This window comes from Apodemus sylvaticus, chromosome 22 (assembly GCF_947179515.1).
Source record: "Apodemus sylvaticus chromosome 22, mApoSyl1.1, whole genome shotgun sequence".
Lineage (NCBI taxonomy): Eukaryota > Metazoa > Chordata > Mammalia > Rodentia > Muridae > Apodemus > Apodemus sylvaticus.
This window is the reverse complement of record NC_067493.1, coordinates 35778842-35793159: the sequence shown is the minus strand read 5'-3', so window position 1 is coordinate 35793159 and position 14318 is coordinate 35778842.

The following is a 14318-nucleotide window of genomic DNA, read 5'->3' as shown; positions in this document are numbered from 1 at the left end:
GCATTAGCAGTTGAATTGGAGTCTACTGGGACCCTGCTTGGATTCCAGGTTCCTGTTTCCTAAAGTAAAAATCTGAACCAGGGACATATCAATACTCATAGAGACAGTTTTCTATTTAAAGATATATTTTTATTTTTAGGTGTGTGTGTGTGTGTATGTGTGTGTGTGTGTGTGTGTGTGTGTGTGTGTGTTTGCACGTGCATATTTACATACATGGCTGGTCCTCAAGGCCAGAAGAAGGCATGGAATCCCCAGGAGCTGGCATTAGTTACAGGTGATTGTGAAATACCCAACATGGGTGCTAAGAACTGAACTTGAGTCCTCTGGAAGAACAGTAAGCTCTCTCGACTGTTGAGACATCTCTCTAGCCTGTAGAGCAGTAGTTTTCAAGCTTCCTAATGATGTGATCCTTATTACTCTTCCTCACATCATGGTGACCGCCAACCACACAACTACTTCCTTGCTGCTTCGTAACTGTAATTTTACTACTGTCATGAATCATGTAAATATCTGATGTGGAGGATATCTGATATATGGCCCCTGTGAAAGGGTCATTTGATTCCCAAAGAAGTTGTGACACCCAGCTTGAGAACTGCTGCCTCAGAGGGAGTGTATTAAGACAGAAAAAGGGCAAGTGGGGTGATAACTCAGAAGCAGAGCACTTGCTTCAGGGGCATGAAGCTCCAGGACCAATGCCCAGGTTACCACAGAAGGGGAGATGGAGGGAGGGGTGAGAGAGACAGAAAGACCCAGAGTCCTGAATTTCATAACCTCCTCAAAAGCCTCAGACCATTGTGACCCTTTATGGTCTATTTACTAATACCCGCCTCCTCCCACATTGGTGTAGTGCACAGCTTTTCTTGAGTATGTTTTCTCCCTTACACAGAGCCATGCTGGGGTGGACTTTCTCTTCAATGTAAAACTGAAGTGGCATTGGCTGGTTCAGGAAAGGAACTGACATGTGATTGCCCTTTAGGGGTAAGGTTTATTAGGAGAAAAGATATCAAGACCATGATTGGGCCTTAACAGGAGGGAGCATTAGAAAAATAGAACAATACAACATATTCAAAGTCAGCACAACAGAAGCCATGAGAGGAATAGAAGGTTCTCTTCAAATCCAGAGAAGAACTTCAGTAGAAGGACTATCTTCAAGAGAAATAGAGCTATGAATAAAGGGATGAAGGTGGATGCAAAGGAGCCTTCAGAGACATCTCTTGACACAGGAAAATATTATATAACCATATATAATATATATTATATATTATAATATATATAATATTATATATTACAATATATAATATATGACATATATTATATATTACAATATATATAATATTATATATATTACAATATATATAATATATAATATTATATATATATATATATATATATATATATAGGTTTGGGAGGCTCATAGGAAGTTTTACACTATGTGATTTAGTTTGGGATAGCCTACATGACAAAGAGTATGGAGTACCCACGTTGTGGGTAGGAATAGATTAGAAGCCATAAAACCACAGCACAGAAAAGCCCATCTCTGACCCTGGGAGAGGGCTGTGGAGGCGTGAATTGTGAGCCCTAGTGTGCTAGCATGACCACTGTCTTAAATCAGGCCCCTGTTCTAACAGTGTCCAGTCTCTCTCTGGTAATATTCTCTTTCACGTACTTACCTTGGTCTTTATCTATCTTGGTCTCTTTCTGCACACATAGTGGCTTGGTCTGATGCTGCTTGTATTCTAATGCTACTACTGGTTCCTCAAGACCTGGTTGCCCCAGAGAGATTTCTCACATAGACCCAAGTGCTGCTAGGTGACCTTGGCACCAAGTTATTTCCGACTTGTAAATATCTGGGCAGAAGAGACATAGGTGGGATTTAGGATTCCCGCTGGGGTTCAGATGAGAACGATGAGGAAAGGAAGATGAAGAAGAAGGTGAAGTGAGGAGATAGTTGCCGTGGGTTAATAGGCAAGAAAATATGGTCCAGAGTGCTGGCCAACTGGAGTTAAGAGCAGCCCAGATGAAACATAGTACGTAATAACTCAGGGTTATCGGTGGGAAAGATAGAAAGTAGATAGATATCTGGCCAGCTCTTGTGCTGAATACGGCTTATTGTAAATAATAAAAGTCTTTTATCTGGGAACTGAATGATCAAAGGCGGGGTAGAAACCCTGGTTTGGGATTAAAAATTTCTATAACATCTACATCCTTGATATAAAGGTAGTGTTCAAAGTCATGGAGCCGTACACACCAGAGCCCAGGCATGTTAAACGCTACCCAGCATGGGGATTCAATGCCAGGCAGTTGCTGCAAGTTTTACTGTTTCAGTGAACACTCTCCTCCTTAATTAAGCCCACGGCGGGTCTCTCTCCTCTTCCAAGGGAGAAGGAATCATCCTCCTCCAGCCCACAGAGGGAGAAGAGTAATGCCCTGTGTCCAATTTTCTTCTCATTGCTATTTTTATTATAGAATCACAAGTGCTCAGTGATTCCAAAATGAAAACAGGGAAAGTTCATTTTGCCAACCTTATCTAATAAAAATTCTTAATGCCTTTCTCTCCCATTATCATAAATACTTTTATTGTGTCTAAATTTGTTCCCAATTGCACAGTCATATATCTTGCTTTCAAAAAAGTTCAAACATTCTTAAAAGACATATTCACTCACTGTTTACAGTTCTCTTTTATGATTTCCTTTATTTTTATGTACGTGTCTGTATGAGTAGGTGCACCTGTGTGCATATCCTCACAGAAGTTACAGGAGGGTATCACATGCCTTGAGGCGAGAATTAGAGATGGTTATAAGCTGTCTGATGTGCGTGCTGAGAATTGAACTCAGGACCTCTGGAAAGAGCAGCAAATGCTCTTTAACAACTGAGCCATCTCTCCAGTCTGGTCCCTTAAGCTTCATTTTCTATTTTGAGTTTGCTTTTGTTTTCTTAATTTATATCAGCCGTCAATGGAACTGGAAGTGTATGCACCTATAAAGCCAGCCCTTAAGAGGTGTCATGAGACCAGATCATTCTGTATTTCACAGCAAGACTTTGTCCTCCAAACAAACAGCTTGAAGATACAGCCTAGGTGATAAGAGTGCTCACCTAGCATGCATGAAGCTTCAAATTCCATCCCTATCAGCATATAAAATAGGGTGTTGAGGCCAGCAAGATGGCTTAGTGGGACAGAGTACTTGCTACCAACAACCTGAGTTGTGGAGGACAGAACCAATTCTAGCAAATTGTCCTCTGATCTTCACATATATGCGGTGGCATGTGGGCCCCACTGCAGATGCACTAATAAATAAATACATAATAAAATAAAAAATGTAAAATTTTTAATTAATAAAGACAAGTTGGTGTGGTGGTGCACACCAATAATTTCAGAATTCCAGGAGGTAATGGCTACAGGTTTAGAAGTTCTAGGTTATTCTCAACTACATAGCAAGTTCAAGGCCAGCTTAATCTACCTGAAAAAAAAAAGTCACACCTTGCCATACAAGTGTGCGAAATACTGCTATTTAAAACTTGTGGCTGCAGAGATGGCTCAGCAGTCAAGAGCATTTGCTTCCCTTCCAGGCAACCTGGGTTTGGTTCTCTGCCCTCATGTCAGGTGGCTCAGAACTGCCTATAACTCCAGCTTCAGGAGATCTACTCCCTCTTTTGGCCTCCTTGAGTATATAGACGCACACACAAATACACACACACACACACACCACACTAAAGATATTTTTTTAAGATACAGATTTTTGGCTGTGTAATGGCAGCACCTATTCCTAAAGTAGATAGAGTTCAATCTCAGGAACCTACTGCACCTTGCTACTAATGTTGGAGTTTGCCATGTCCAGATAGCTTTCCTGATCTCTGTGAAGACCATTTTATTAGCAGGGCTTCCTCTTCTCTGCCTGATCTGGGGAGCCCACCCTGGATCTCCTACCTAAGGAATGTTAGGTAATCCTTGCCAACTTCCAGATGTCCTGTGATGTTCACATGTGTGCAGTGGCATGAGTGTGTCCCCCATTAGCAAATGAACAATGAAAAGGATGGCCTCTAGGGAGATGGTTCAGTGAATGCGCACTGATTTCCCAGAGGAGCAAACTTGTGTTCCCAACACCCATAATGGATGGTTTAATGCCATACACAATTCCAGCTCTAGGAGATCTAACACGCTCCTCTGGTCTCCTCAGGCATCTGCACACACAGTATATACTCACACAAAGAGAAGATACATAAATAAAAGATAGATAGATAGATAGATAGATAGATAGATAGATAGATAAAAATAAATAGATAAAAAGATAAATAAGATAAATTTTAAAATCTCCTTTTAAAAATGAGAAGAGGGAAGAATCCTGTGTTTTGGGATTCTAAAAGCTGTTCTATCTGTACGCAACCAGTGGTCCACCTTCTGTTCTCTAGCTGTAAAATAACCTGCCTGCTTTTGCTACTCTTGAGTCCCCAGAGTTCATATTATGAAGTATAGTTCTTTTGTTTCTCACAGTTTTAAAACTGGCTCTAACATTTACACTACCATGGCAACCAGATTGGCATCTGGCACTAAGACCAATGGCTTTCCATGCAGGTAACCTGAGGTTAGAAATCATGGCTCTGAGAATTATATTGGAAAGGTCATATACCTCAAGTTTGCTTCTAATAACTCATTAATTCCTAGTAGAGATTATCCTTGTTTTCAAGTCCCCAGAAAAACTGTTTGCAACTCAAGGGTCTCTAGTCATGTTAACCTGGCCTCTCTCCCCACACAGCTCAACACACACTATCTATTGATGAATGCTATTGACCACAATGATAGTCAATGCAGTTCCCAGAATGAAGGATGGTGGATTTTTATCTATTGAAATAGTTTATACTTGAACGCAAAACAAAAATATATCTACCATTTGGCTGTAATGCAGATCAACTTCACAATCAGAGGGTTCCTCCCCCCCTGCATACCTGTGGCCATAAAAACAACATGTAGAGTCAGTCTTCATATTACACCCACACCCAGCCCACCACCCACACACACTCCTCTCCTAGTAGATGTTGCTTTAAAATGCTAAAGAATTATGCTTAAGGTGTATTGTTTTTATTAGGCTGAGAGCAAAAAATTAATCTCATTTTGAAGCTGGCTAATTTTTTTTAAGGGCAAATGTCAGCCTATCACGTGTGTTAGTAGAATGCATGCATAAAGCACTTAAAGAGAGTCCCAACGTGGTGAAAAGATGGATAAGAATCAACCTTGTAGAGAGTTGGGGCGTAGCTCAGTGGTGACGACACGCTAGGCCAACATGCGTGAAGCTCCAGGTACCTCAAGGAAAAAGTGAGGTAGAGTGGGAGGAAAGGAGGGAGAAAAGAAGGTTGAATGGTTTTCTCTCCCTCTCTGTGATCCTTTGAATGAGAATGCCCCCCACCCCCACCACCCCCACCCCCACCCCCCCACCCCTGTAGGCTCATACATTTGGATGCTTGGTCCCCAATGGGTAGACTATTTAGGAAGGATTAATGGGGTTGGCTTTGTGGAAAGAAGTGTGTCACTGAGGATGGTCTCTGACATTCCAACCCCACCCCCACCCCTCTCCTCCCCTCTCCAGATCATGAGGTAGCTCTCAGCTACTTCTGCAACACCATGCTGCCTATCTGCCTGCCTCCATGTTCCCCACCAGGGTGATGATGGACCACCCTCTGAAACTTCGAATAATTCCCTTATTAAATGCTTTCTTCTAGAAGTTTACCCTGATCATGATGGTTCTTCACAGCCGTAGAACAGTGACTAAGACACACACACCCATTTGATTCGAATGAGAAAAGAAAGGAAGAAAGGAAAGAGGGAAGATCCCCTGAGAATCTCTAATGCAAAATATGTAATGAGGGCCAAGCCAGAATTCATTCAATATATGTCTCCTAGAAAATTTAAACTTATAAAAAATGTTTACTAGGAAGCTGCAATCAGGAACTGGTGGCACTAGCACAGAGAGGCAAATAGACTCATGACCTGTCCAAGCAACTCAATGTTAAAGTAACAAAAAGCCACAGTTGCCATGCAGTGTGGAAAAGTCTGCCACTGTGATTGACAGGGGCAATGGTGTATCCCCATGTGAAACAGTGAGACTGACTTCAAACCTTATACACACATGCCTACAGAGGTAACTAACGGAGGAAAGATGACTTTGGTCCTGGTGCTAGAGGTGCCAATCTATCCCAGCAGACAGAAATTGGAACAGAGTAGAAAGAGAAAGAAACCAGGATGGGATGGATGTACGCCCCAAGGACACACCCTTACTTACTGACTTTCTCCAATTAAGCCTCTTTTAGAAAGTTTCTCCACCTCTAACAGAATTAAACTGTATCCTTGAATATTAACTGTTACACGTATGATGACAAACTTCTATGAAAAGGGAAAAACTTTGAAAAATGTTAGGAGCCCATCTGGATTGTTTTACAGCAGGGAATAACTTTTTCCAGGGCTCAAATGGATATATCACTCAGGAAAACATGTCTAATGGTGGAACTGCTGTATTAAGGTTGTGATCTGGAGCTGGGGCTATAGTTCAGTGGACAGCAAGCTGGCCCAGAATGCACAAGGTCCTGGGTTCATCCCAACCACTGCCTGAACTGGGCTTGAAGATGCACACCTACAATCCCAGGCCCTGGGTAGAGGAGGAGGAGGAGAGATGAAGTGGAAGTTTCTAGTTGTGTCATGTGATGTAGACTCCCATGGTGTTTTGTTGAGGCAAGACTTGCGGGAGGATGCGTGGTGTTTGGAGAGATGATAAATAAGACTCAAGGGATAGTGATTGGGGGCTTGCTTTGCTAGCTATAAAACACTTAGTTGGCCTGGAATCTTTGCTGATCTTCACTTCATTGAGCGAGGCGAGGCAGAGAACTCCTAGCACTCCAGGTGGTCCTGGTCTCTCCTGCGGACTCCTGCTGACTCAGTGGAGGCCTTGTGGTTTCTGCTGGAAAGAGCCGCCATTGCTGACTCATGCTCGGTGACACAAACTGGACTCTTCGTATCCTGACAAATGGAGATTGGAATTGCACCCAAAGAACTATTTCTTAACAGGTCCACATCCCCTTGTCCTATTAACCATCTTTTCTCCCCTACTTTCGTATGGTGGGCTAGAAGTGGGATGGAAGCATTTGAGAACCCTTATTAAAGTAGGTTTTGAAAAATGTAAGCCTATGGGAAGCATTCTCACTTAGATGGTAAGTTCAAAGCCAGCCTGGAATGCAATGACACCCTGTCTCAATGTTTTAAGTCCTAATATAATATAAAAGAAAACCATAAAGAGGTGCATATTTAAAAAAAAAAGCAGAGCTAATATTCAGAGCAATGCAGAACTTTTAACAATTCAGAGAGGAAAGAGCAGCTTGCCAGAAAATGGCAAAAATTAGAAGCAGATATCTCACAGGAAAACAACACAGCATGAGCAGCCCACGAAGCCACAGAAAGATTCTAAACAATAATCAGAGAGATGTCATACTGTCAAAACATTTGAAGTGAAGCAACAGCAACTATTGGCAGCGATGTGAGGCCTCGGGAAATTCTTAAGCACCGCTTGTGGGCTTTTAAATGGTCACAGGGAATCTGGAATGCTCTTGCTTGACCCTGCTTGGCACAAATAGCTAGCTGTCCTTCAAGTCCCCTTCTTCCTGTTCCCAACACTGCGATGGATGCTCCTGAGAAGTGCCTGCCACTATTATCACAAATAATTAGGGAGTTGATTAATGAATCAATCAATTAACAAGTGTGACTGAAGATTTGGAGAAATGGGAACCCCAGTGCCCTATCAGTGGGGAAGTGAACTGGAGCAGCTGCTACGGAGAACAGTAAATTAGCTGCTCGAAATATTAAAAAGAACTATCATAGGGCTATCCCACCCAATGCTGAGACTTGGGATTTTTACCCCCAAATAATTTAAATCAGGATCATCTTGTCCCTTAAAATGTAGGTCTAAAGAATTGGAGAGATGTAAGAAATGCATCTAGGGTCTAAAACAAAAACGGCTGTACAATCCCAAGTATTTTAGCAAGGCAAAAAGTTTCACTCCTGCAATCAGTGAGGCATGGGGAGGGGCTGCTGGTTTTTAATTCATAATGAAAAGGGGTCCCGTGCCTCACTCCAAAGCAGTGGTTTTCAACCTGCAGGTCTTGACCCATTTAAGGGGTTGAATATCAGATATCCTGCATATCATATATTTGCATTATGACTCATAACAGTAGCGAAATTATAGTTATAAAGTAGCAGCAAACTAATTTTGTGGTTAGGGGTTACCACAACATTCAGAACTGTATTAAAGGGTCGCAGCATTAGTAATGTCGAGAACCGCTGCTCTGAGCGGTCAAAGGCAGGTCTCACACCCTTAGCTGTGAAGCTCCTAAGAAGGAATGTGCTTGCAGAGCAGCCTTGAGCATGTGTTTTCACAACAGGAGCTGACTTCAAAGGAACTTGAATGTCTGCCAAGTAGCTCCATTACATTTCTTAATGTCTTCTTTAGATAGAAGACAAGACAATACATGTCTCTTATCGTCCCCACATGTATGAGCAACCTAAATGTCTGTGGGAATATATGGATAAAAAGTTTACAATGGAATATTATTCAGCCTTTAAAAGAAGGAAATTCTAATTATTTGGGGCAATTTGAAGGAACACAGAAGACAGTGTGCTAAGTGGTAAACTCATCATACAAATATAGTTGGATTCTGACTACATACTAAAAGTGTGAAGTAATTAATGATATAAAAGCAAAAAGTAGAAACATTGGTTACCAGGGGGTCAGAGAGGAGAAAGAAGGAGGAGCAGGAGGAGCAGGAGCAGGAGGAAAGAGAGAGAAAGAGAGACAGACAGACAGACAGACAGACAGAGACAGAGAGAGAAAAGAAAGAAAGAAAGAAAGAAAGAAAGAAAGAAAGAAAGAAAGAAAGAAAGAAAGAAAGAAAGAAAGAAAGAAAGAAAGAAAGAAAGAAAGAAAGAAAAGAAAGAAAGAAAGAAACTTACATATAGTGTATACAAAATCATTTCAACTAAAGAGATGGCTCAGTGGGTAAAAAACACTTGCCATGTAAGATCGGTGACTTACTGCACACCCTAGAATCCATATTTTAAAAAAACCCACTAGAGGGGCTGATGCCACTGGGCTCAAGAGCCGACTGACAGCACCTTCTGGAGGTGTTCCCGCAGTCCTACAGACCCTCTGCACCCTGTGGTTCCGTACAAACCCGCTTTCAGTGTCCATAGCGCTCATCCTGCTGCTCAGCTGCTACAGGCACGCAAGTCGGCAGGTAGCCCACGGGGCGGGGGGGGGGGGGGGCGGGCAGGAGCCCCGCACTAGCCTCCATGCTGGTTTCCCCTGGGTCTCTCAATTCTAAGGTTGATAAAGCTGTGGCACTTCTGTGTGCTCACATCAAGAAAGAGTCTGCCCAGAGCCGGGCATTGTTGCGGCTGCTCTCTCTCAGACTAGGGAAAGAAAGTCAAAAAGCCAAGGTGAACCAAAACAAAACAACAATAAAAACTAACAAACAAACAAAAAAACGGAAAGCAAACACCTCAGGGAATGCATGTCAAGCTCTGAAGACTTCTTATTTTACCCTATGGACGGCATCAAGACCCGCAAGTTTAAATTTTAAGAGGTCATTTTGTACCAAAAGGTCAATTATGAAGTACCTACAATTTTTCAATTTTAAGGTTGTGTTCTCTGGGTCCTGCTGTAGCATAGACAATGCTCACATTCTTTTTCTATTGTGGGTTTTGGTTTTTTCTTCCCCTGCCAGAATTTGGTCTTGAAGTATCCAAGTTTAGAAGAAGAAAAAGAAGAGGAGGAGGAGGAGGAGGAGGAGGAGGAGGAGGAGGAGGAGGAGGAGGAGGAGGAAGAAGAGGAGGGAAGAAGGGGAAGGAGGAGGAGGAAGATCATAGCCATAAAAATGTTTCAATAAAACAAAAATTAAAGAAACCACTACATACATTCACATCCCTGCATTAAGATGGGAGGCAAAGCTGCCAAGCCATCCAGGAGCCTGCGGGCCAACTACCCTGAATCACACAATGCATTTGCAGAACAAGAAGGATTCAGCATCCTCAGATATCTACCCCTTTGCAATCACGCGTGGACACACACACACACACATTAATTAATTAATTAATTAATTAAAATTTTAAAAGCAATTACGCTCGAAAACATTCTACAGATCTACCATGCTTGGAGGTATCAACATGTAATGTGCACTGAAAGTCTTTGTTCGTTATTAATTACTTATTCACATCCCAAATGTTGCCCCCTCCCAGCCCCGCCTTGAGTCTTTCCCCACCCCATCCTCACTCTCCGCCTTCTCTGAGAGAGTGCAGCCCTCCCACTGTATCCCTCCACCCTGGGACTTCAAATTTCTTCAGGCTCAGGCTCATCATTTCCCACTGAGGCCGAACAATTCTGCCCTCTGCTATGTACGTGCCCAGGGCCTCTGACAGACCTGTGTATGCTCTTTGGTTGGTGGCTCAGTCTCTGGGAGCCCCCAGGGGTCCGGGTTAGTTGATACTGTTGGTCTTCCAATGGGGTCGCCATGCCCTTCTGTTCCTTCAGTCCTTCCTCTAGCTCTTCCATACAGGTCTCCCTACCTCACTCTACTGCTTGGCTGTAGGTATCTGCATCTGTCTCAGTCAGCTGCTAGGAGAGCCTCTCAGAGGACAGCCATGCTAGGCTCCTTTCTGCAAGCATAACATGGCATCAGTAATAGTGGCAGGGTTTGGCGCTCGCTTATGGGATGGATCCCAAGTTTGGTCAGTCACTGGTTGGCCATTCCTCCAGTCTCTGCTCCATTTTTGTCCCTGCATTTCCTTTAGACAGGAGTAATTTGGGGTCACAGATTTTGTAGGTGGGGAGAAGGTTTAGACACTATGGTTTTTTTAAAGCGTAATAAAAAATGAAAACTCTAAGCAGATACTGACCCACAATCAGAGAAGAACAGTTTTGTGTTCCAGCCCAAAGCTGCAGGGAAGGTCCATGGAATTTCTATTTATTTTTATTTTTTACACAAACACATTTTAGATCCAGCCTCTTGTATTTAATTCGAATTTAAGATCTAAATTTCTTACTATGTCAGTGATATTTGTTCATGGTTGTGAAAAATGCCTGGCATAAATTTAAAGGGCGGGAGGAGTTTATTTTGCTCATGGTTTTAGGGAATTCAGTCTTTCATAGAAGACAGGAAACTGAGAAGGGAGGTGACAGGAAAAGACCAGGAGTCTCAAAATGAGCAAAACTAATAGAACGAACAAAACACAACACACACATATGCACTCACACAAACATTCAAACACACAAACACACATATACATACACACACTCACATAATCACACACACAAATACACATACAAACACACACAATCACGCATACACAAACACAAATACACCCAAGCACACACACACACAGAGTTCACTCTACAGAGGCAGTTTACAGAGTATGAGTTTACTGGTATTCCAACAACCACTCCTCTCAGTCTAAAAAGCATCTCAAAATTGCTGAGCTCATGAGGCCGCAGGTCTCAGCATTCCCAATAGGACCCAGGTACCCCAGAGAATTCCTGGGGAGCTGCTGATCTTCTGTCTTCATTGGAATCCCAAAGCACTTAAGTCCAATACCAGTGAAGTAATACCTCAGCAACAGGATAGATGGGCTTGCTACCAAAAAGAAGGGGAAGCAGGTAAAGTGGCACCATAAGGCGTGGCTCTGATTTAAGGTGGGTCTTCTCTCTTCTGCAAATAATTTGATTAAGAAAACACCTCACAGATATGCCCAGGTTTTAAAATTTGGGAAGTTGATTTGGGATGTATCCAGGTTGATAGCCAAGGTTAGCCATCACATTTAGTGACCTACTTCCTCTCCACAGGTTTCCATTTACACAGTTTCACCATCTACCAAGTCTATTCAAACTTTGAATGAAGTTGAATGAAACAAAGAATTGGACTATATTACTGAGGTCAGAATGTTCGTTATCTAGTGGTTCCTGAAAATGCTACCAGAGACTTACTAAAAAGTGTGCTTTACAAATCTTCCAGGTGTCTCTCAGACCAATCAAGGTGCTAATTACAATTAATTATTACACACATCATGTGTGCATAATAATTAATTGGCATTGCATTTAGGATAGAGTATTTTATAGAAAAGGTCAAGAAACACCATCAGTTGTTCTCTCTTATGTGATATTATGTATAAATTTTCATAAACTAAATTATACATGATTATATGCCCTATGTGTGTATATACAGATATGATAACTACTATATAGAGAGTATAACATGTATAAGGTGGGTTTTGATATGTGGCTTTTCCTAGGAACACAGCATGCACACATCTACTCATACCAGATAGAGAATCAACAACAGACAAAATTATGTGGCAAACCAATAAGTTTATTGAAGCTTGTTGCTAAAATTCCTCCCCTGTGGGAGATATAAACAAACCCTCCTACTATGGTCCCCCAAGCAAGCTAGAGGACAATTCCACCAACTTAACTGCAGGGAACCAGTGAGTTACCATGTTTCCTTACAAAGGAATAGGTGAAGGGATTCAGGCAGGACCACGGGAGACCCTACAGCAGCCTCTCCTGTGGTTGATTCTCCATGGAATGGTGACTCTCCTATGGTTGTGTAGATGGGACCCTTTCCCAAGTTTTTCCCCACCTCCATACTCCAGCCCTTCTAAGACCCCAAGGAGGCCATGTACAATGGGAGGGCAAAATTGTATACAACTGGTTGGGAGGGGTAGCTAGATACTCAGGTGAGAGTTCTATGACCCATTCATTCCTCTCTCTCTCTCTCTCTCTCTCTCTCTCTCTCTCTCTCTCTCTCTCTCTCTCTGGTAGAATGTCAACAGTAAGGAGGCTTAGCTGTCTTTTGAGAACAGGTCCAGTCAAATGCTGGAAGATGATGTCAGCAGCCCTTGGGAGGCTGCCTGGTAGAGCAGCAGCAGCGTTATTTACAGAGCATGGGAGAGGGATGACTTGCAGGAATACGGGTGACCCTTCCCCATCTCAAAAAAAAAAAAAAAAAAAAAAAAACCAAAAACCAACCACCTCTGCACCAGTAAGGATTCATCAAAGCGGCAGCATTGAAGCTCCTTTCCTGACTTGCAGACAGCTCTGCTGGTCAGAGAGTCCCCTCTCCCTAGCAACCGTTACCATATATAACGGGGTGGGGGAAGTGTGTGCTTGTGAGCCTTGTAAGTTTCAGAATCTTACTTTGTCCTGTGGGTGACTGACTTCCAAAACTTTATAAGTTCTATTTACTTCCTGGATCTTGTGAATCCCCCTTTTTCCCCCCCTTTATCCCCCAGGAAGGATTATTTCCATTCAAAGGAAATTTCAGCTACTCAGCAAATTTATACCTCGTAGAATTTTGTATCCTGCTTCTTTTCACTCAACACTCACTAGGGAATAAAAAAATGAACCCTATTAAGTAACCTTCAACAAAATAGTGTCTAATGGATAGGTAGTATTCAATTCAATAGATGTACTATATAATTCACTCAGTCTATTCCCTAGTATTAGCTATCTCCTTTACAGAATCATCATTATACTGCCCCGAAATTATCTATTTGTGTCACCTGAAATTAACTAAAAGGCTGAGATGATGCTTATGAATATTCTGCAAAGAAGATCATACTGTGAGTTAACACAACACAGAGGAGACTCAGTAACCATGGGCAAGCTCCTCTCGTGAATAGCTGAAAAGATTCTAATGTGGAAACTTTACCAGTTCTGTGCTAGGCTGCTCTTCCTACAGTAGGACCATCATGGAAAGAATTCTAAAGTACTCTGGGACCAAAAATAGAAAAAAAATAACTATAATTGCCAACTCTGGCAGCTTACAGGCAGCATCAAAAGATCCAACGTACTGCTTCCTCTGAACGTACCACGTCCGCCTTTAGAAACTGTCTCACATCCAATACCTTTCAGCAGAGGCTATGATTATAGTTTTGTATTTATCCAAGACTCAGAACTGGTGGGACTCTTTTTCATATCTGCAAATTAATAGAGGGGTGATATCATGGGTTTTTGTCTACCTTTTAAAAATAGCTTAAGCTTAAAGTAAATCTCACTTTGGGGAAGATTCTGGTCTGCTTCCCAGAGTGTTAAGTAATAAACTCTCACTTACCAGCACACAATTTCCCCTTTAGTGGATTCTCTAATGTGCATATTTAAGGCTGCCTACTGGAGGACCTGCCGTGGCTTAGATGATCTGCTATGAAAACGTCATAGAATCTTAGAGACAGGAAGACCCCATGTTTGACAGATGGAGAGATTGAAGCCTAGGGTCATGCAGAAAACCCCTGGCCA